This window comes from Copidosoma floridanum, unplaced genomic scaffold (assembly GCF_036245765.1).
Source record: "Copidosoma floridanum isolate Cflo_tuat_1 unplaced genomic scaffold, Cflo_Japanese_pri ptg000004l, whole genome shotgun sequence".
In the NCBI taxonomy this organism is placed as follows: domain Eukaryota; kingdom Metazoa; phylum Arthropoda; class Insecta; order Hymenoptera; family Encyrtidae; genus Copidosoma; species Copidosoma floridanum.
Window position 1 is genome coordinate 11075742 of NW_028321881.1, and position 23456 is coordinate 11099197.

Sequence of the window (23456 nt, forward strand, 5' to 3'; positions counted from 1 at the left end):
ATACTAACATTTGAAATTGATGTTTAGTTTTAATAGTGAATTGTCACGAAAAGTATGGCGTATTTCAGGACGTCCACTCCTCACCGGTTAGGCCAGCGCTCTCTGCCGAAGCATCGGATCCAGGCTAAATAGCATCCTGGAAGAAGCCCCATGTTTCAGGGACCATCGACTATCGACAATAATACATTGATAGAATGACGATATTGTCAGTCGATAGCACGACAGGTGACGAGTAAGTCAACCAAACTTACGAATTCTCACGTACCTGCGCCTGATGAGGCTGACGCATATTGTCAGCGAAACGTTGCGCATTAATAAGTTAACGCAAGAAAATTTAAATACACTTTACTTGTATTTATTTATTTTCTCACATTTCGCCCCCAACGGATCACTGATCACTTCGAATTTCCAATTATTTGTAATTTTATCTTGACTACAATAAACTGTTGAACAATAAGAATATTCATTTATGATGAAATAAAAAGAAAAGAACATTTATAATTTACATTACCGGAATAACTAAAAGTTCTTGAATTTTGTTATATATATATATATACATATATATATATATGTATATATAAATATATTTCATTTTATTATTCAAATTCAAATCATTCTTACATTTTTTTTAAAGAAACTTTTTTTAAATTGTAAAATGATAAAGAATTTAAATCATCTTCTTCATCTAAGTAATACAGGTTTTAGCTTGTACAAATATACACAAATATACAAAACTTTGAACAACAATATTAAAGGACTAGCAGCCCCCCGTCTCGGCTTCGCCCGAGACTTACTAAATAGAACACTATAGTTGACATATGTTGACATGTAATGTGAAACATTTTCAGTTAGAAATTTTACACATATTCCTGATACATCTAAGAACAAAAATTTTCTTATTAAAAACATATTTTTTTGGAATCCATATAGTTTATTTGGTTAAATAATAAGGTGTAAAAATTCAAAAAAATTATTATGCTGAAAAGTAATGTGCGTTCTTTATGCCATAAAATAATCGGTGGCCATAAGAAGCCGTTGATTTACAGTTTCTCCCGTGTAATTCACGAAAACGGCTATTTTTTAAAGCTGTTATGATTTTAAACCCCCAAAAAATTTATATTAAAAAAAAATTTTTTTTCTCATATCTAACAACTTTATTACCAGAGCAACAAAGTCCTGGACCTTAAACCCTACATTTTTATTGCCACAAAAACACAAAAACATTTCCTACTTATTTAAAAATCTGAAGTAGGATCTTTAAAGATTTCAGAGATTGCTGTGAGGGTACAATAAAAAGCTGATCTTTCACGTAATGGACTCTGTAGTTGTTAATTTTGACGCTGCTGTTTCAATCTCGATAAATTTTCTGCGTCAGTTTCTTGACGCCTAAGTAAAATTGTATTTATTAGATATACTTCAAGTTTTTCTCCCGATTCACCCTCTTGCGACTTTTGGCATGCTTAAAATTTGTGTGACCCCTGAAGTGTGTTTTCTGTCAACTTTGTTAAGTTCTAATATATTTGTTGGCAAGGTAGTTCGACGTCCTAGGTAGTTCGATGGCCCTAAAAAAGACCGGTGAGCTTTTTAAGTTAACTCTTTCTTGACTGTAGTTAACAGCAATTGTGACCTGGATACCTCAGGGTGATCTTTTCTGGCTTGCTGTTAAAGATACAGACTGATTGGGAGAAAAATTACAAAGTCCGAAGCTTTGGGGCTAGTTGTAGTGCTCTTTCCCAACGTCTCCCGGTATAACGTCGAAGACGTTGGTGTCTAAAAAACCTTTTTTATTTGCAGATTCAGTTGTTTTGGTGATCTTAGATGGGGAGATTGGTTAGTGATACTTGTCCAGTGGAGGCTGCCCCGTTGGCTTAATTTTGTTTTCCTTGATAGCTGTTATAGGTTTGCCCAACGCAGACCTTGGAGAGGATCAGTGATTCCTGGTTGAATGCTTAGAGTCGAGAGGGTAATATAGGGTCGTCGGTCACCGGGTTTTTCAGCCTTGCGAAGAACAACTCAGCAGGTGACGTCTGCTAGTGATTGGCCGACTTGGTTTAATAGTGCCCATCTTTAGTTAACGTAGTCTTTTAGTCGACGAATCGCTTCCGGAAATAGTAATAAAAATGTATTTTTTGGCAAGGTGATTTACACTTAGGTGGATGCTAAAAAGAACCGATGAAATTGATGGTTAAGTAGGGAACGTAAATACTTATAATGGCCCTAAAAAGCGCCAGTGGCGAAACTTCCAGGCTATTCTTATTCCTGATGATGAAGAGCTGGCTACGGTTGCTTGATTTTTACCCTGGGAGTCTCGATATACAGAGACTGTGATAGAGGGAGGTACGCTGCTGACCAAAGAATATCTCGTCTCGGGTCGTTCCCCGGATAACCAACCGCTCATCGTTAGACGGGAACATGTGGGTAAGCGCATTGGGGACGCGACTACCAAGAAGGTAGCCGTTGTGGCTGTCCATGCCCCTCAGAGCTCAGAGCTGTTTTCTTCCCTTGCTTACATTTGTAGCCACAAACTCTCGAACTGCACCAGGTGGGACGGTGTAACTCCCTTACAACTCTGATAAGTTGGAGCAGATTGTGCACTGGCTAGATATGTCTCTTGGTATTGTGGCAGAGACGGCATCGGTTAGAATTAATTTTTTTTTTTTTAAATCGCACTCGTCGAGGTTCAGGGTGAATGGACACCTAGGTCCCTTCCCCTTTAGAGAAGAGTGTCGTCCGTAACCGGGATACCCAGCTGCAAGACTATTATCAGCATTCTCAATACAGCTCGTTTAGTTGCCGAAGCTCGACTACAACACTTTGGAGACGCTCCAGCCTATTATAACCACACTTATTTAATTATGTTGCAGGTAGCTTAGATTTTATGTCGACGCCACCTAGCGGATTTTACTGAACTAAAGTGAAAAGCTGGCATATTTTTGCAAAACTTTGAGCTTATTTATTGCTATTGTTATTAAATTTTTTAAGATAAAAACTATACTAAAACCATCTAGGAAGTATCATGAATCAGTGTGCAAAATTTCAACAAAATCGGTTCAGTAGTTTTCGCGGTTAGCGATTACAACGGTTTTAGCGCTTGTGCTTTATATATTAGTAAGAAAACGCAAACAGTCAATAAATATTTTATTAATTATCTACAAACATTATTTAGACGCATTTTAAATACGTCAAATAACTTTCTTTTCAATTAAAAACTACATGTACTGTTATGAGATAATAACTTTTAAAACCAATCTGTAAGAGAAGCCATGGGGATACTTGATGATGATAATAATTATTTTGGTTATAATGACAATAATAGCATCAGTGATTATTATTGTAGTAATGATAGTAATAATAATAGTGATAATAATTATCATAAAAATAATGATAATTATCATTATAATAACAATAACAATAATTACAATAATGATAGCAATAATAGTCACAATGATAAAAATAATGATAAGGATGAATGATCATGATGATAGTGATGACGAATACTGTGATAATGTTGCAGTATGAATATTTTTAATTCTTTTCTTTTTTTTCTTTTTTTATCATTTTGGGACACGTAAGGCATTAGAATATTACCATGAATCACAAAATCGTTCAACATTAAAAAGTAAACAGATCTTTAAAAAATTTTGTGCGATTATTGATTTTTGTTTAATAATAAACAATATATTAAAATAAATTAATCATTGACTAAAAAAATTTTTAACTGCATATTTCTTGTTTATTGTAGAAACGCTTTCAAAGTCAGAAATTTATAAAGTTTTTCTTCGCGTTAAATGTATTTACAAATTATTTATTCTACACTTGATCTTTTGGTTGATTCACTATACAAATTATGTCATATGAATAACGTGTAATAAATAGAGATTTGTAGTATGTAATACTAACATAATTAAATACGTAATAATTGTTTCTAATAATCGATTCGATTGTAGCTTAAATTTTAGAAACAAGCTAGAACTACAAATTAGTTATTTAAATACCAAAAAAATTGTCTTCACCCGGAGAAATGTTTAAATGACCCCACTAATTCACTATACAATTTAAGTAAATGTTTATACATATATTTCTTGTTGTAAAAGCTTGATGGTTTTAGTCAATTAAATAATATGATATTTCCAATTTTTCCAAGTTCTCAATAAATAAAAAATTTTATCTCTTGAGACGGTAAAGAAGTGATTACGTAAAAGAGGAAAAGGTGGAGGGTACGGTAGAAAGGGAGTGGAGAGGGCTGAGGGGGAGCTAGCTTACATATTACTGGATTAAAAATTACATAAAAATAATAAAATCACTAAATAAATTAAGGGGGGCTAACGAGAAGCAGAAGGAAGCTCAGACTTACTTTTGTCTATGCAACTATTTAATATTTAGAGATATGTAATAGTGAAGCTCCACTTTTCTGTGCACCTTGCGCGCCAACTCCCAAAATCATTTGTCAGTGCATGCTTCTCTGGATAATAAATAATGTACAAGGTCTGTCTACGCTGGCGTTATTCTTGATCATCCGATGCATGGCATCCTTCAAAGTAATCTCTATTTGCTTCATAACGTGACTCATCATTTTTTAAATATAGGATAATTTTTCTGGATCCTAATATTTCTTTGGTGATAATATGTACGGAACATTGTTTAATGTCACTCATTTGTAAATATGAAAATAATATATTAATCAATGCATTGCCTTTTGACACTTTTCTACATTGAATGATATGCTTCACGTGAAGAAATCTCTCTTAGTGCATAAAATTTCTATTAGATGGGGATTGGACAACAGATAAAAAATACCTACTTATTTCAGCTATATATACATACTTTAAAGTTTTTAGCCTACAAACGACAGAAAAATTAATAATACTTTGCTGGGCTACACCTTATTACAAAACTCTTCTATAAACATGTGTACATCTAACAGCTTAATAAATATTTCGTAATTTACTTACCAGGTTCTATGAGCTGCATAATATTGAGCCACCATAATCGGGCGAAACTTTTACAGTTTTAATTATTGCATAACAAAGTGTAACATGAATTTATGCATGTATATTTATACAGTAACACTATGTTGTACGAAGACGTACTAAAAATTGAAATTTTTTTTTATAGTTGGTCATTAATATTATCGAAAAAAAGCTTATCGCATTAATTACTATGTACTTTTACAGAAATTGAAAAAAACTTGACGTAAATTGATTCATGATCATTATTTATAATATGATAATTACTTTCAGTAACATAAATGCCATAATTGTTAACTGTTTGCATGTATAGGGTTTATCTATTCACCTCGTAGGTGATGTGGAAAAACAGATAACAACAAAAATTTTAAATTAAATATCAAAGTATATTTAAGGTCAGTGGAGGGAATTGTACAAATCAAAATAACGAAAAAATGATTGAATGACTGAATGACTGAATTAGTAGGGTCTTCATAAGGTTTCCAAAAAATGGTCAGGGGCTGCAGGGGGCAGGAGAAGGAGGTCGAGAAAAATCTGAGGGGGTCTGTGGAGGATTGGAAACAAATGTGCTACGTCAAAATATCGGAAATAAAGATTGAATTCAACCTTATTTTTTGGGAAGCAGTGGGGGAATGTGGGTGGTGTGTTTAGAATGCTTTACACAAACAACTACGTAATATAGAAAGATATTACGGATAGCGTAAAAAAATCAGTACACGAAGGGTAAAACATTAATTAAGTAGCGTTAGGAGTGAAAGCGTGTGGTACTATGAAAATGTTGAATCAGATAAGAGTGTATTATCATTACAATTTCTTTGCACGTTATTAAATCTAGGTACTCAAGTTACTGTATTTTTCGAACGTATGAATACATGTATGGCAAAAATACTAAGTCACAGAAGCGATATTATTCTACATCAAGTATAATGATTTCTTTGGTAAATAAAAAAAAAGTACTCAAAAAGATAGTTTTTATGCATTTTGATCAAGTTTAAGCCAAAATTTAATGGTGATGGGGACACTCTTAATTTTTTGGGCTACTAGCAAAAAAAATAGCTGAGTTTATTAACTGTTATCTTACGAACTTATACTAGTTTACAGAATTATCAATTTACAGATTTTAATCAAAAGCTCTAATATTTAATAATGAGCACATTGCTTGGACCCACTATTTTTGAAGGTCGACCTTTAGATAAATAAGTGATCAAGAGTGAATACGGGATGAAGTACGCGTCAAGCTTGATGCAGCTATAACTTTTCAAGTTCCTATTTTAAGGTTAGAAACAGTTAAGATATAGGTTGAAAGGTGGGCTATTTTTCTAATTCGTACCTATTTAAAACATTTTCGAAAAAAAAGCATTAATACGTATTTTTGACTGCTTTATACAAATTAGTCGTTAGTTTACAGCCAATTTATTGTTGTCTCACTGCCAATTACAAAAAAATAGAGGTGATTCCGTAAAGTTTGGGATTTTCATGTTTATTTTATATAAAATCGATATTTACACAGTAAAATATAGTATCATTTCGTTTCTTTTTCCTAAAACAGATTACAAGGAAGTTTCTTGTTATGATATACATATATCATGCCCTAGTGAGAGGTGTGTGTTTTGCCTGATAAAGTGCGTCACTTGTTATGGGATTTTGAAATTTGAGGTACGTGCACGAATATGCGACACAAATATCTTTACGCGCAAAGAGCTTCGGTGTGGCCATTCGGGAGGCTCAACTCCGGTGGGAAGAAAGTATTTTTCTGGGCAAGAGAAAATGACGAAAAGTCAGTAAACTTGGGTGTGGAGCTAGAGTGTTCTCTGAAGGTCCTGAGGAGATGAATTCTTGATTATCAGTTCAATCAGAATCGTAAGTACCAATCTTTCTCTTCGCAAAGAAGCTCTTGACGCCCTAGGGTATCGTCAAGATGAGCAGGTATGAATCCCTGGTAGCTTAAAGACGTTCATCACTCATAGCGTTTTCTGTACGATCTTCCTGAAATTTCAACAGGATACTCGTAATGATGTGAAAAAGTCAAATCTAAAATTTGAGACCGTTTCACAACACCGTTTTTTAGATATTAAATGTTGAAAAAACTTAAATTTAACACGTAACCTTATGGAGAAGTCACATACAGATGAAATTTATTAGAAAACGACATGTAGAATTTTTCCAATTTTTTTATTATTCTTATTTTCATTTATTTTTATTAATTTTCAGAGAGATCGACAGGTTACTTTTGTAATTAAATTAAAAAAAACAGTGTCAAACGCCTAAATACAGGTACACAAACGCATTCAGAACAGTTGCCGGCGCTGCCGCGTACTCGCTCCCCCCTCACTGCACTCTCTACATTTCCTCTCTAACTGTGATGAACGTCTTTAATTGATACAACAGATAAGTATCCTCAGATTTAGCTGATTAGTATAGGGAAATGTTTGTAATATTAGCATGCATGGGTGATCCTTGGGTATGATGAGTTGCGTTCTCATGATGTTGAACCTGTGAGTTCTGTTTGTTGATTGCGCTGCCTGCCCTTACCCGTGCCTTATATTGAAAAGTTGCTCAGATTTGTCGAGCCGTAATTACATTTGAACAAGTAATTTGTACATATTTTTATTGGCTCCGATGGCGATTAATCGCTCATTCGCTGGCTTGGGCCTAAAAATCATTGTAATTCAAGAGTTTGTTTATTGCATAGACGAACCATTTACGACTTAATATTTTTTGTTTTCAAAGCTACGCTCTTCTTAGTATTCTCTTTAGTTTTGAGTTGTGTTTTATTATAGCTACAAGACAAGACAAACGCGAGATAATTATGATTTACGATAAAGCTAGAAAAGTACGGTGATAGGCTTTGTTTTGATTTATTGTTAACTTTAAGGAAATAAGAAATACCGCTACACATCTTTACGTAATGAATAAGACTTGAGTTTTTAGTATTAAGGTTACCATTGGATTATGGAGAAATTACATTAGTAATGTTGAGTTTGATTTAGACATTCTTTATTAACCCTATCGATTCGTGCTTTACTGTTTATTTACTAATTCCTGTTACAGTTGTGCGTATCTTTACTTAGGGTTACCCATGAATATTAAATGTATGGGCTCGATCACGCATAAAAATAATTTATGAATCTGTATAAAAGGTCACATTTCGCAACTCATCTATGTAACGCCACCTTTTATATCTGAATAAATATGTAACAGCTTAACCTGTAAACGCTTTATCTTCATGTTGGCTGTAAACTAACGACTAATTTGTATAAAGCAGTCAAAAATACGTTAGAAATGCAGTTTTTAAATGATTTTTTAATTTTTTCAAACTCAGAAGAACGTTTCGGAAATAAACGACTTTTAAACTGCAATAAATAAACAGCGATTTTCACAATAAAAATAAGCGCGACGTTTCTATAAAAAAAAAAAAAAAAAAAAAAAATTATGTATATATGTAGATAGCGCAATTTAGATGAAAGAGTTTAATATATAATAATTTGACATACCCATCTATTAATAACATCAATATCCAAACAACTTTTACTTATGTATGTTTTTCAAATTTATTACTATTTTTTCCAATAAGTAGAATAATGAATTTATACAATCCATAAGTAATCTTTTACCAATACTTGTGTAACATCGGTAAACTACAATTACCAATATTTTTTTTCCCCGCTCATTCCTTCATAATTTTCCATGTTGATTTGAAAGCATTTTGAGCACGGACTAACGTGCATCTGAAAAGACCAACTATAATTCATGCACATGCACATGCACGCTATGCTGACTAGAAATGAAAAGCAAATAAAATACTTTTTAATGCAATAATAAAATAACTGTAGATGAAAAAATTTCACTGGGAACAGCTGCACTAAGGTGTAATATTAAATGGTAATATAATTTTAATATATATCGACGCCCTAGATGAAGACTATGCTTTGCTTCGAAGCCTGGATGAAGATTATGCCCTTCACCTAAGTCCGGACGAAAACTATGCCTTTTACTCTAGTCCGAACGAAAACTATGCCCTCTTGGGATTCCGGATAAAGACTATGCCCTTTTCCGGAGATTGGACGAAAACTATGCCTTTTTGTTAAGTCCAGACGAAAACTATGCTATTTTAGGATCTCGGACGAAGACTATGCCCTTTTTCGGAATTCGAACAAAGGCTATGCCCTTTTATCTAGTCCAGGTGAAGATTATTCTATTTTATCCGAGCCTGGACGAAGATGTTGATCGTTTCCGGAGCCCGGATGCAGTGAAATTTATTCAAACTCACCTTACGTTTGCATTTATTGTTAAATATATAGTCAAATATCTTAATATATTGGATGTTGTCTACAGTTTTTACAATATACACTTTACGAAATCTTTTAAAAAAACTTGTTTTTTTTTTTCAAACACTTTAAGTACTAATGCCGCTAGACCTGCTTAGAACAACAATTACGTATTATTTTTTTACAAAGGCGTCCAAAGATTAACGTGCATATGAATCTAATGTGAAGATGAATCTTATGTCACAAACACTTTGACACAAGTATCGTGAAACGTTATTATAAAATGTTTTATCGTTTTCAGAAGCTTCGTTTTCGTGAACTTTTTCTAACGTACTAGTAGCTGTAGTAACCCACCATAAGCATGAATCGGCAAATCTGGAGAGTTTTTTTGTTGTGGGGAAAGTACAACACAACAGGAGTCAGTAAATAATATTCAGATGTTTTTTAACTTAGTTTTTATTCGGACGCGGGTACAGTTTTACGCCCGGACTCGAAAAAAAGAGCATAATCTTCGTCCGGAACCAAAAAAGGGCATAGTTTTCGTTCAGACTAGAAAAAAGGGCATAGTTTTCGTATGGGCTGGAGAAAAGGGCATAGTCTTCGTCTGGACTCAAAAAAGGGTATAGTCTTTGTCTAGGACCAAAAAAGGGCATAGTTTTTATCCAGACTAGAAAAAGGGCAGTCTTCGCACAGGACGTCGAAAGGGCATAGTTTTCGTCCAGAACCCTTCTGGGCATAGTCTTTGTTCAGGCATAGTCGTCAACATTACATATTAAATACGGTAAACCTAGTGTAGCAACCTTACTCATTTTCAAAGAATTATCTGATATTTGCCATTTATGTTCGCAGACTCATGATTTACCGAGTAAGCCTTTTGTATCACATTAACAATCTCATAAACACACTGCAATAGTCTAATTTGTAATCTAGTTAAATTCTGTCACTTTTTTAACTGTAAAGGAAAACGGGAGGGTTATAGCTTTTTTCTTTTTTCTTGACCAAGAGATGTCAAGAGAGAGAGAGAGAGAGAGAGAGAGAGAGAGAGAGTCTGTACTCCTGCCTTCAACACGGATAACGGAATTTTCGATTCCCCAGGGTATCACGAGCCAACGTCCTATCGAACGACTAGCAGCGAAAAACATGCTGACTAAAATTCTACCAAAAATCCTGAATTATTTTTGATCCAATATAATCAGTCATTTTATTATTATTATTATTATTATTATTATTGTTATTAGTATTATTATTATCACTATTATTATTATTATTATTATTATTATTATTATTATCACTATTATTATTATTATTATTGTTATTATTATTATTATTACTACCAATAATATTATAATTATAAGTTATCATAGCAGCGGCCACCGTTACTACTGTTTAAGTTTAGTGCTAATTGATGTAGCGCAACACACCGATCGTGTACTCACTTGGGCATTTATTAAAACCTTGAGTGATTTTCACCGCTCTTTCTGCAATAAGTTCAGTTAAATAAACGAACAGTGTTTAGTATTCGTAAGTATAAATAATATTCTATCTCAATGTTAATATTGTGTTATACTGAAATTCTGTAAAATTTGGATGTGAAGGAGAAAGGAAGGGCATGAGTAAGTGAATCACCTTCCTTTCTCTTAACGCACGGAGGAGATGTGGGTGTGCCAATTTCTGAGTGGATAAACTGGAGCAGTGCTAGCTAATTAGATTTTCGGCTATTGTACTTTCTTGAAGATTTTTCCCTGGAAAAATTTTCTGCATTGTTCTCGAACCGGCGCGTCACCGAGGTCTGCTACTCTTTATAAAAAGACCTGGAGGCCTCGGAAAAATCAGTTAATTTTTGCTTTTTACTCTCGAACGGTCAACTGGGTAGTTAGAGTCAGAGATGGACAGTATTTGACAGAGTTGAAATACTCTGAAATACTTCAATTCAACTTTAATTCAAGTTATCCAAATACTAAATTACTTTATTTAAATCAAATATTTGGAGAAACTACTGTATTTATTATTTTATTTGAAATAGTAATTTAACTATAATACTTTGATAAATATTTTCTTTTAAATTAAGTATTTCAATCATTAAAAATTATATAAAAAATATTAATTACTTTTATTTAAAATACAGCGTTTAAACTTTTTTATTTTTAATAAAAGCATCAAATACATTTGTATTTAAATACAATATTTGATTAAAAAGTATTTTAAATACTTTTCTGAAATTAAATAAATTATATGAAATGCATTTGTATTTAAAATATATTGTTACAGATACAATTGTATTTGATTAAATATTAAAAATGACTTACTGAAATACAAGTGTATTTTATAAATTATTTCAAATATCTTAATAAAGTATTTAAAAATGTATTTGAAATATTTTTCAGATACGAATGTGCCAGATCAAAGAATTTTGGGGCCTTTCCGGGATGAGTTTTTACCGAGTGGTTTCCCCACCCACAAGACATTCTCCTGGCGAATGCGCAATGGTACCCTTTATAATTTTAATAATGTATGTATGTACAAGTGCTGAGATTGACAAACTTTTTTAATTCAACGATGGTTCACCTTGTACGAGTTTTTTTACAGCCGTGTACTTGAACTCATAAGCTCCAGGACTAGAAGTAGCTCTATCTAATTTTCGGCGTAAAACCGTCCTATAAAGGTTTTAAAACCAAAATTGAATATAAAAATCAAAAATTATAATTATCATCCTAATGACTCAAGACCAAAAATTATTCTGTAGATACACATGTATGCGTTTTAATATAATATAAGAGCTGATCTTAGATGTAAGGATGGTGAGTATAACAAGTACAGAAAAACTACACATGGCACACACATACAACACATATCTTATATCAATATATATCATAACAGCTGCTTTCTGATCGAGAAAATCAAGGAATTAAGTTTAGGATCTTTTGTAAAAATTTGATATCGTTGGGTTTGGGTAGTACAGATAGATATTATATGATAGTGCTGATTTTGCTTTGGAACATTATATGTTAGGTTTAGATATGGTCATAGGAAAAGACAATAAAAGGAAATTTTGAAAAATGAAAAATTCTCTGAATTCTGTAATTATAAGAAATTTTTTATGACTATGTATTTAATTATACGTACACAATTAATCACTACCATGGAACTGATACAACAATTGTTTTAAAACTTTTTTCAGTTGATTATTAACTATGTACAGAAGCTTAATCCAAACAATTACTAGTAATCGAGGAATTTATATTATATTCTGTTACATAATTTTGATATAGTTAAGTTTGAGTAATACAAATAGACATGATGTGATAACATTGATAGAGCTGATTTTGCTTTAAAACTTTATATACGAGGTTTAGATATGCCCACAGAATAAAACAAATGTAAATTTAAATAAATGAAAAATTCTCATAATTCTTTGATTACAACAAAAATTAACATTTACTAATATGTACAATTAATCACTTCTCCGGAAGTAATATAACGATTGTTTTAAAACTTTTTTTTTAGATGACTTATGCAACTATAAACATAAACTTAAACTATACAATTGGCATTAAAAAAAGAAATTTTCCTATTAACCCAGGTTCAATATTTTTCCGAGAAGGCAGTAAATTAATTTTAGTTAGGTCAAAAAAATTATGTACTATCATGGGAGATGACAATTTGCAATTATATCGTAAGAAGGTTTTTTTAATGCTTAAATAGACATCGAGGCTTTCGATATCTACTGCAGAGTCATTAAAAAAAGAACATAACTCGATTGAACTCGAATTGCAAGTTTTTTTTTGTTTTTTTCTAAAAATGAAAAAAATAATTTACTCAGAATGAAAACACGCAGACAACATGATTCGCTCATCCATGTGATTGATATAAAGAAATGGTTGAAAAGTGCCATCAAACATTTCAATCATTTTATTTTTAACTATTTTGAATAAGCGTAAATTTGCTACTTTTATTTTTCCTAATCTTTTGTGCAAGCTTGAAAAAACTGGAGCAATGCTGCCCAGGTAACTTCGACAATCAGCATTCAAATGTTGAAGAGCTTGCATAAAGAGCTTAAGCAAACTAGATATTTCCTTCATGTAAAGGAAGTCAGTCTCTTTGAAAGTTATTCCTAAATTTATTTTTTTTTAGATCGAATTTATCTTGTCTTCTTGTTCAGATATTTGAAAAATTCCATCTATTACCGTTGTGAGTTGACTGTGTATTGGAGTACGTAGTTCAACTTGAAAACTAGATTTTATAATGCTTTGAACTTCTCTATTTTTTGCTGATTCCTAAATTTTGTAGCATTTATTTAGAATTTCAAGTGAGCTTTTACGTCAAAGTTCGAATGACTATCTTAAAAAATGTCAATATGTTGTGATATGAAATTTATAAGTAAATGGTAAATAGAATCTTCAAATTTCAAGTTGAATATATTGTTAGTAAGCTCTAAAGAGCAGCAAGATATCTCTTATTTTTCAACACTCATAGGTTTTTCAAAGTAATGATTATCCGTAACAGACAAATTATATAAAATTTTGTTTTAACCACACTACTATTCAAAGTAAAACAAACTATAGTCAATTCATAAATTTGATGAAAGACAGGTGATATATATATTTATACACACACACGTTCATCCCCACGCTGCTATCCTACACAGAAAAAATAAAAAAAGGTCAGAATAGTTTGGCTACACGGCTACTGTAGTTTTGTCGACTCAAGCTGCTACAGTCGGGACTTGGGCTAGGTTAGCCTGGGAGCCAAGCAGAATTTGCTAACCTAACCTGCCAGTAGTAGCTACTTGGGTCGATAAAGCTTCAGTAGCCTAGTAGCCAAACTATTCTGACCACTTTTTATTTTTAGTGATGCCAGTTTTACAGTGCGACTAACGAAATTGAACCCATGAGATGAGGCGGGGCGGGGAGAATGGATTTGAGTTAGTCAGAGCCCTTAGATGTTTTATGTACAATAGAAATGAGGCGTCTTAGCCACAGCGACCAGCTTTGTACTCAAGACGCAAGCAGACAATCGTCCCAAGGAACATTTTCTCCTGCGCACGCGCGAGTCAACTCACACATTGCCGGTGCGCTACGACTGAGGAAGAAGAGTCGCGTGGCGCCACACACTTATTGTATAGCTCTCGACGCGAGCAGAGCAATCCTACTGTACAATATCAATAAAAGCCTTTTGTATTTTTATATGATAAAAGCTGTCGTGGGTGCTCATTTTCCCTCGTGCTCCTTTTCTTGTGGAAGTACAGCTTTGCCTGTGCAGGACAACACTCTACAGGTATACTTCAATGTTAAATGTTAAAAACTCTACAATTCAACTCCACATTTGCGATACTTATATTTAACTCATTTACCAAAGACAAATCAGAATTTCGACGTGTTCATTTCCCGTGTACAACAGGTTTTGAAACATGGTAAACACACTTTGCGCACGTGTGGTCCACGGAATTATGCATGGAATATCGCTTAGGCGCTTTTCACATTAAGCTGTACATCATGCACAAACGTATCAACTGTCGGTAAACGAATCATACAAGAAAATATTTTTGTTTACGTTGACCTACGCGTACTACTCGTCTGCTCTGCGGCTCAAATGTCAAAACCGCAACACAGCTCAACGAGTCGTAGGATTCGATTCCCGTGCCGGTTGGGGTTTTTTCTGATGGTCTTTTCTGGAATCCAATTTTTGATACCAATTTTGAATTAAGATTAGTTTTAAATTAAAAACCCGCAGTACCGCAACCTAATGTTATTTAAATGAAATTCTAAATTGTGTTATTACTGTAGCTATAAAAGCCTTAAAGCTTTAAAATAAATACACTACGCAAGTAGGTATTTATTTAAAAAAGAAAGAAAGAAAAAAAAAAAGTGAAAACCGCTGTGTACGTGTAGTGGTTAGCGGTGGTATAGAGGGTCGGGGTATTAATTCACTAAATTTTGTTAGTGTAAGAAAACTTACAAAGACATTTTTGATCAATCAAAGGACTCTTCAAGCCCTGTTTTGGCTTACTCACGCTATGAGAAGAATTAGTGAATTAGGACCTTGGGCACTAATTACTTTTAGTGATTAAAAGGGAAAATTAAGAAAGTATGAGCTAATCAGCGTAAAAGTGGTACTATCTTGGATCGTATAAATAGAAGTATTTATAATTAAAAACAACGTCCAATGGTGGTACTGTCATATTTTGAATTTATTAAAAAACAAAACGACGTTTCGGCCGTTTGGACAACGTCCTGGCCCTCATCAGGTACAAAAGTATTTACAGAAGTATTTATAGTATAAAATTTCAGCGTCACCAAGTCTCAGCGCAGTGCGTTAAACAAATATTTTGTTATAACATCACGCATCCCTCTCGACCAGCACTTTCAGTTTTTGTATCGTGAACAAGTTAAGAAGTGGTCATTACCTGCACGAAAAAACCTTGGAAAAGGTACACCCATGATGAACTCTGTCAACGCTAGGAATTGTTAAAATTATATGGAGAAGCAGGTGATTTTCGATAAAGCTTTAGTTGATTTAATCATCCAAGATATGAAGCCACCTGATACCGTTGAAAACTGCCACTTCAGAAAATTAGTATATGGTAAGAATGGACTAGTATATTCTTTATTGTTTTGGAGATTATGTATACTAAAGAGCAACAATTATACAATACTATGTTTGTATGTGTTGTTTTGGATAGTAATGTACAGTCATGTCTCAAAGGACACTTGGAAGGAATATTAAAGACGAATTTTTAAAATTAATTTAAAAGATACAAGACATCGTAAAAAATGTCAAGTATTTATCATCAACAGCTGACATTTGGTCTTGAAAACACAGAAGTTTTATTGGAGTAACTGCACATTTTGTACGTACTTACTCTATAAACAATACACGAATGGATTGGAACAATTTAAACTTTCAATGATTCAACTGAAATGTTTCAGATGGACGAGGATTCGTAGAGGAAGATTTAAAAGCCCTCATACTTATGATAAAATTGCTAACATTTTATTACACATTTATAATACTCATAGTGTTAATAATCAACAACTTATTTCAATGGTTACAGATAATGCATCGAATTTTGTCAAGTCATTTAGAGTATTTGGATGTTAAAGTAAGACATCAAACAATCATAATTTAAGTTTATAAAACAATTTGATGCTTTAAAGTAAAAAAGGATGTATTCAATTTAAATATTAAAATAGGGTGTATTACTTCTGAAATCTTATTTATTACGTAATAAAAAACTGAATCACAATTATTGTGTAGATGTACTAATAATTTAAAATGATTTTCAAAAATATTATGCATTATTTTTGCTGAAAAAGCATAGTTTTGGTTGATAACTAATAGAAATACATCTTTTACAGACATACGATCTGTTTATGAAGATGATGATAATGGTGGTAGTAATGGTGATGGCACTGATAATGATGATGATGATGATGATGATGATGATGATGATGATGATGATGATGATGATGATGATGATGATAACAGTGATAGTAATGACGCTGATAGCGATATCTTAAATAGTATTGCAATTTCATGTACATGTATCACTATCCAAATATTTGAGATGTTCAAGTCATTCGCTCAGTTTAATAGCAACATCTGATATCAAGAAACTTTTGAGGCGATCGACTATATCCAAAATACACTGTAAGGTATTAGGCAAATTTCAAAATGTATGGAATGCATCCCGAAAACAGCATTCCTCTGAAGAAATAGTGAATTGCTTAGGATTTAGCTTAAAATTTCAGTAAATTCTAGATGGAACTTTTCATTTGATTGTTTCGCACAATTAACAGGCGTTAAAGACAAATTAAATGATGTTGCCAAAACATTATAGTATCAATTTGTATTTCAAGATAGAGAAATTGAATATTTAGTAGAACTACCTAAAGTCTTAAGACCATTATCTGTTGCACTTGACCGATTGCAAGCTGATGGTTATTATGGATCATTACTTCGTACACTATGTTCTTTAAAGACTAAACTTAATAATATGCTAAACGATCAACTTACGTTCTTTCATAAAATGGTGATATATATGAAACTCTCTTAAGAAGAAAGATTTAAAATTTTTTTCATTCTTGGTTGCAGTAATGAAGATGCCATTGTTGCTGCCAGCTTACATCTATCTTACAAGCTATTGTGGCTGCCAGAAGATATTGATCAGATCGAAGAAAATATTATAAAAATGTGCATAAAATACGTTGAAAATTTAGAAGTGCTTGAAAACGAGAGTGCACAGAGCTTAGATGACTTTTTAGTATTGAGACCAACGAAAAAAGTAAAATATCTCTAGAAGAGGAAGTTAAATTGTTCTCAGATTATCTTGATTCGTCTTTGAGCAAATTGAAATAATTTCCTAATGAAAAAAAAGCTTTTATCAAGTCCAACGCTAGCCTTTGTTCCTCAGCTGCAGTAGAGAGACTGTTTTCTTGGGCTCAAGACGTAGCCGTCTCAGTGATACAATGTTTAAAATGGTTTCTGTTTTAAAAGGTAGTTCTCTTTAATACATTAAAATATCAGCCAAAAATTATTATCAAGTTATCAACTAATGTCTGCATAACATTAAAAAGCAAAGTATTTGAGTAAAATTTGTTTTGATTGTGTTTTTGCCCCCACTAATGATAATTTTTTTTGTAATTCAAAATATTCTATGAAGATATAAAATAGCTCTATTTAATTTAAAAGTAAACAAAAAAATTTCAATAAAAATTTGCTAAACAAGAAAAACATTTTAAAGTTTATTTTTTGAAGAAAATGTCATACCTATCACTGTACCAACAAACTTCTATACGTTTTGTAAATAGTGAATAGATGTATTCAATACCATTGTTTTAATTTTCAATTTATCAATACTTAATTTTTTAATAACATCAACCAATACCTCTCCTACTTTGTAATAAACTTTATGATTCATTATTGCGGACATCAATAGTTTATCATTTCTAATACACTTTTTATCGAGCTGAAAGGAGTACAAATATTAAAAGACAGTACAGTACTCATTTACTCGAATATTATACTAGTTTTAATTACTGTCGTGAGGTCTTATATTAAGTAATATGCGTATCTAATGAGCAATAGGAAACAAAAATTTTTTTTCATCAACAACTGAAGCAACCAAGGTTAAGCAGATGGTGGATATTTTTTGAAGCGTTATTTTCAGCTCTTCAAAACCGGTGCTATACTTGTCATTAACGAATGATACTAAAAATTCTTCTGATTCAATGACTTATTTTTGATTAATATCTAAAATGTTTAAACATAGTTTTAAGATTGTGTGTGATGTATAAAAATATATTTTCAAGTCTGTTTACTTTTAATAAGTTTTTCAAAAAATTCATTTTGAACGTAGCTCATCGGCTGCATTCCTCTAATGCATAAATTGATGTAAATTTTTAAGAACTTTGTTTGACGTTTACTTTCAGAACATTGTATTTTTCTTTTTTTGTACATTGCATCGAACTCCTGAGGTACTTGTGGATGGTACATCTAAAATACACATAAAAGCAGTAAAGTTTATTCAAAATGGGGCTTCTTTTGCATGTCCAATTTTGAAAAATTTGTAACCAGAGTTGCTGGTGTAAGTTAACTATAATTTTTTGGTGAGGACATCATTAAAAAATTAAAGAAAAATAATTTGTTTGCATTCAACGCATGATGACGCTATGCTACTTATCTGCCGATACGTGTGCTTATCTCAATAATTATGGTTGATTTAAATGCTTACACTGTAACGAAATCTAAAATTAGATGTTGAGTACAAAGTGCCTGAATACATATATAATCTCTTATGTCCTATCAAATGTGTGCATACTGCAGAGACAAAATTGTCTTTATCAACTTACTTCACTCTGAAAAGAATTCCATTGAGGATCTTGGGGTACTTGACCTTTTGTTTGGCTTCGTTCATATCAACATCCATTGTGACGATGCTGAAAATTCATCATCGTTTAGGCCCTGGTTATGTGGGGCAGAATTAGCCAGCGGAACGTCACAGCGGAAACATTTGAGCTCACGAGAGTGAGAGAAAGGTCTAGGCGGAAAAGTAAATCCTTTGATCTCTCTCACTCTCGTGGGCTCAAATGTTTCCACTGGCTATTCCACCTCATGTGACCGAGGACTAACACTTCTTTGCATTTTCACATAATTATAACGTCTCTTCTGAAGATTGACAGCTCTTACCTACTCATGACTACTACAATGCAGATGTTTTCAAGTGTAAGTTGATAACTGCAAACTAATTATCTAAAATAAACCGGCTAGTCAGTTAAATAAGTATAATTTTTTAGCTGTACCTACTGATTCTAACCTTTCACGCAGCCGCTCTCCGCAAACCAGACTGCCGAGCCTCCAATTGACCGACTGTATGTTCGGAAGGTTTGCATTGCAATACTTTTTTTTACGTATTAAGTATTTGAAATACAATTGTATTTGATCAAGTATTTACATTAACATTTGTGTTTGATTAATAACTTATAATACTTTGAACAAATATATTTGTATTTTAAATACTTTATTTAAAATACGTTGACCAAATACAATTGTATTTCAAGTTTTTGTATTTAAAACATTTTATTTTAAATGTTACATTTAAAATGAGCTATTTAGATTTTTAAAATTTTAATTATATTTGAAATATTTTAACCAAAACACCATCAGTATTTTCTAAAATAATTTCCATTACGCTCATTAAAATTTTAAAAAATTGTAAGTTTATTTTTTTTTAATTTTTATTTTACTGATAAAACAATTTTTTTTTTTTAAATAAAATAGTATCTTTTTTTTTTCAAATAATGAATACGACTTTGCCCAAGTCTGGTTAGAGTCCACCTCTGCTACCGTTTGGTCCACCACGGTTCTTAATTTCAAGTTCGGACGTCTCGCACTGGTTCACCGAGCGTTCAAGTGTTCGTCATTTTCAAAATAAATGTAAGTGTTTGCATTTGACGAATTTGTGTAATTTATTTTCCTTCTCTTTCCGGCGCAGGCATAAACTCTAACGCACCCAACATTACACGCTACAGTAGTGGTACACACCAGGAGATAATTAAGTCAACGTGCACACCAGTACTCGCAACAGTATTGGTACACCAGGACCCACGGGAATCAAATTAACGATTGAATCAACGTAAAAATCTAGAACGAATACCATTACTCGTGGCAGTATTGGTAGATTCTAGTCCACTCGTGAATCAAACTACAGTTGACTCCCTTTACGCAACCTCTAGAACAACACCGTTACTCGTGACGGTACTGGTAGTTTCTAGATACCGAACGGGACATTATTCAATATGCCGCTCCGAATAACATTGATAAACCTCAGGCGCGCTGCGAGTGAGTGCATCAGGATATTGTACAACAGCCGCTTGGAGTCATTTCATCTTGATTCCCTTCACTCCAAAACAGTCATACTCCCAACACCCTATAGTTTAATTTAACTATCGTCTAGCCCCGCACCTGACCTACGCGCCCAGCGTGAGTCATAAGTTATTAAGCGAAAGCTTGGACTCGAATAAATCGTCGCACCGACGCAACACTTGACTTGAATATTAGACTTGAACGTAAACAGTGTGATGATTCAAGGTGAACATGTCTTCATGTATGTTATTTAATCGTAAACATCTGCAATTCTTGTTAAATTTTTATTATTTTTTATGTTTTGTCGCAACATAACTATAAAATTTTTTTAACTAGATAGTTTTATTGGATTTTTTCGTAAAGATAATATTTAAAAAATCTCATGTTAATATTTTCATTGTAATCTTTGATCTAATGTTTCCCTTTTTTCCGTTTAAGAAAGAAAAGAAAGAAAGGATGAAAAGTAGCTCGAGATGTAACAGACAACGTCGGACGACGTTCTCGATGAAAATTTTTTTTCTCGGAGATGCTTTCCGGACAGTCAGATTTGGAAAATCGAATTAAATCACTAAAAATATCCTTTGAAAATTCTTAATATAGCTTAAAAAAAGAAAAAGAAAAAAAAATTACGTTTTCGTAATTTCTTTACATCATGTTTTTCACGAGACGACTAATAGCGACAGGAACGCAGAAGAAAAGTTGGAGGAGATACACAATTTTTTATCCAGCAGTAACATATGAAGTGCCACGGTGGACATACTAGACAAGAAAATATTTAGCGCCGTGCTTTCCGATGCACGGGAAATATATTTTTAGGTGATTAAATTGCTTGCCGATATCATTCGTAGTAAAGTTCCTTTTTTTTTAATGCCATGCTTTAAAACATATTTCTCTGTTAGTAGAAATATGCCAGCAGACTAAGGGTATAGTCAGATAGTGAGTACGAAATCTGCAACACGCAGTAGGGACTTTTCTGATAACCAATAAATATAATTCTGTACTGAAAACTCCGTATACATACAGACGGGACCTCAAGTCCACACGAAATTGTGCTCATAACTTCAAATATTCATCACGAGTGTAAACAACGGCTAATTATGTCTCTGTAAGCTACGGGTATTATTATTTTTTGATACGAGTAAGGACATTTTCTACAAAAAGTCACACCTGTTTTGCTAATCTCAGTGCAGAGTTAAAGAAGTTGTCTGCGTCAACACTAAACTGTATATTAGTAGGTACATGCATATATTTGTCCTTTCCATTTTGTCAACAGTCAATCGTTTACTGTGCGGATCTTATTTAAGAGCGAAAGAGATAGCTTGCAAGCGAATTTCACCCATTTAATTAACATTGTCTGCTAAAAATTTTGTGTACCATGTAAACGATGGACTTTTGTCAGTAGGAAAGTTAAAGTCCGCTCAACTCTCATTGACTGTAAGAAAAGTTCGTATTGCACGTTATAGGTTTTACAACGAAGAATGCACAGCTATTTTCAAATTAAAAATGAAATGCCATGTAGAGAGTAAGACCCCAGGGGTTAAGAGTCGCTCTCTAAATTTAATTAAGGGATGATTTTTGAGTATTTTAAACAAGGTAGTATAAAATAAAAGAAGCTTATTGCAGGAAAAAGCCTTTCTGCAAAAAACCTGATTTATTATGTCAAAGAGTTGTACATTAGTAAATCATGGATGAGAATAACAAAATATACTCAAGTAAATTAATATTTGTGTAAGTTTGTGGTGTTTAAAATAATAATTGTACCTTGTCAGGAACTATGGTTGCGATGAATCTGTCACTTAGATTCATTTAACGTGAACAAGATTGCGAGCAAGGAGCTCGGCTTTTTCGGGTCTGCTGGCCAGGCAGGACCGCTTTTTTCGTTGCCACGAAATATCGTTTATGCCTCGCTGGGAGACGATGTTTGGTCACAATTGACGCAAGCTTGTAGTCGATCTCAATTTTCTTTTTTAGGGTTAAACACGAAGGTTAAAACGACGTGCGATCAGAGAGAGAGTTTTGTGAGAAGTGAAGTTGTATGCGCAAAAAGCCGGAGATTTTTTCATATATTTCGATCGTCTTTTCTTTACATTCTTTTGTCAATTTGCGCGCACGAATCTTACGACTTTTATCGAACACCGGAATTCGTATTTTTTAAAAGAATGAACTACACAACAATCTCCATGTGACCGCACCCTGATTCAAATTTAAAGTATTGTGAAGTTTTTATCGTTCTAACGACCTTTTAACTTTCTTTTTAAACAGAGTATAGAATATGTAATGAAAAATTCGGAAAGTAAAGAAAAAAGAACTTCGTTCTACAAATTTTTTGTGCTAGATGGTAAAGAAATGGATGAGTATCGATTTGGTTGAAGAAGTGGAAAACAAATTGTTAAATGGACCAGAAATGGTAGTACAGTTTAGATTGCTTAGGCAGTTTGTAGGTGATGCGATGAAGGGTCTCTTTTAATAGATTCAATTTAAAATTGGCTAGATTAAACGTTGAAGACAAGTAGAAGAAAAAAAAACAAGTTGGGAAATCAGGAGAGTCAATAACAGGTAGAGAATAAATTGTCTATTACAAGCAGAGTAACAAAACATATTTTTATTAAGAAACGTTTATGCCACTCAGTGGTACTCAACCAATTAAGTATAGTTGAAAATCGCCATGATTTAAAAAATTATCATTAATTATCGTCAGTTTAAATAACCTCAACAAACTTAACATGATAAAACCCACAAAAAAATCAGAAATTTCAACTATATGAAAAAAGGTGTGTTGAATTTTATCACTGTACAGATATACGAAAAGTATGGAAAACCTGTTCTTAAATTGAAATATCATTAAAACGGCACGGGCCAT

The 23456-nt window shown here is 32.8% G+C and overlaps 1 protein-coding gene across 1 annotated transcript in view; it reads right to left on the minus strand.

Annotated features, from left to right (window-relative positions):
* eIF3a (eukaryotic translation initiation factor 3 subunit A) overlaps window positions 1–23456 on the minus strand; it is a 225592-nt gene that overhangs the window by 48816 nt on the left and 153320 nt on the right. The window lies entirely within an intron of this gene.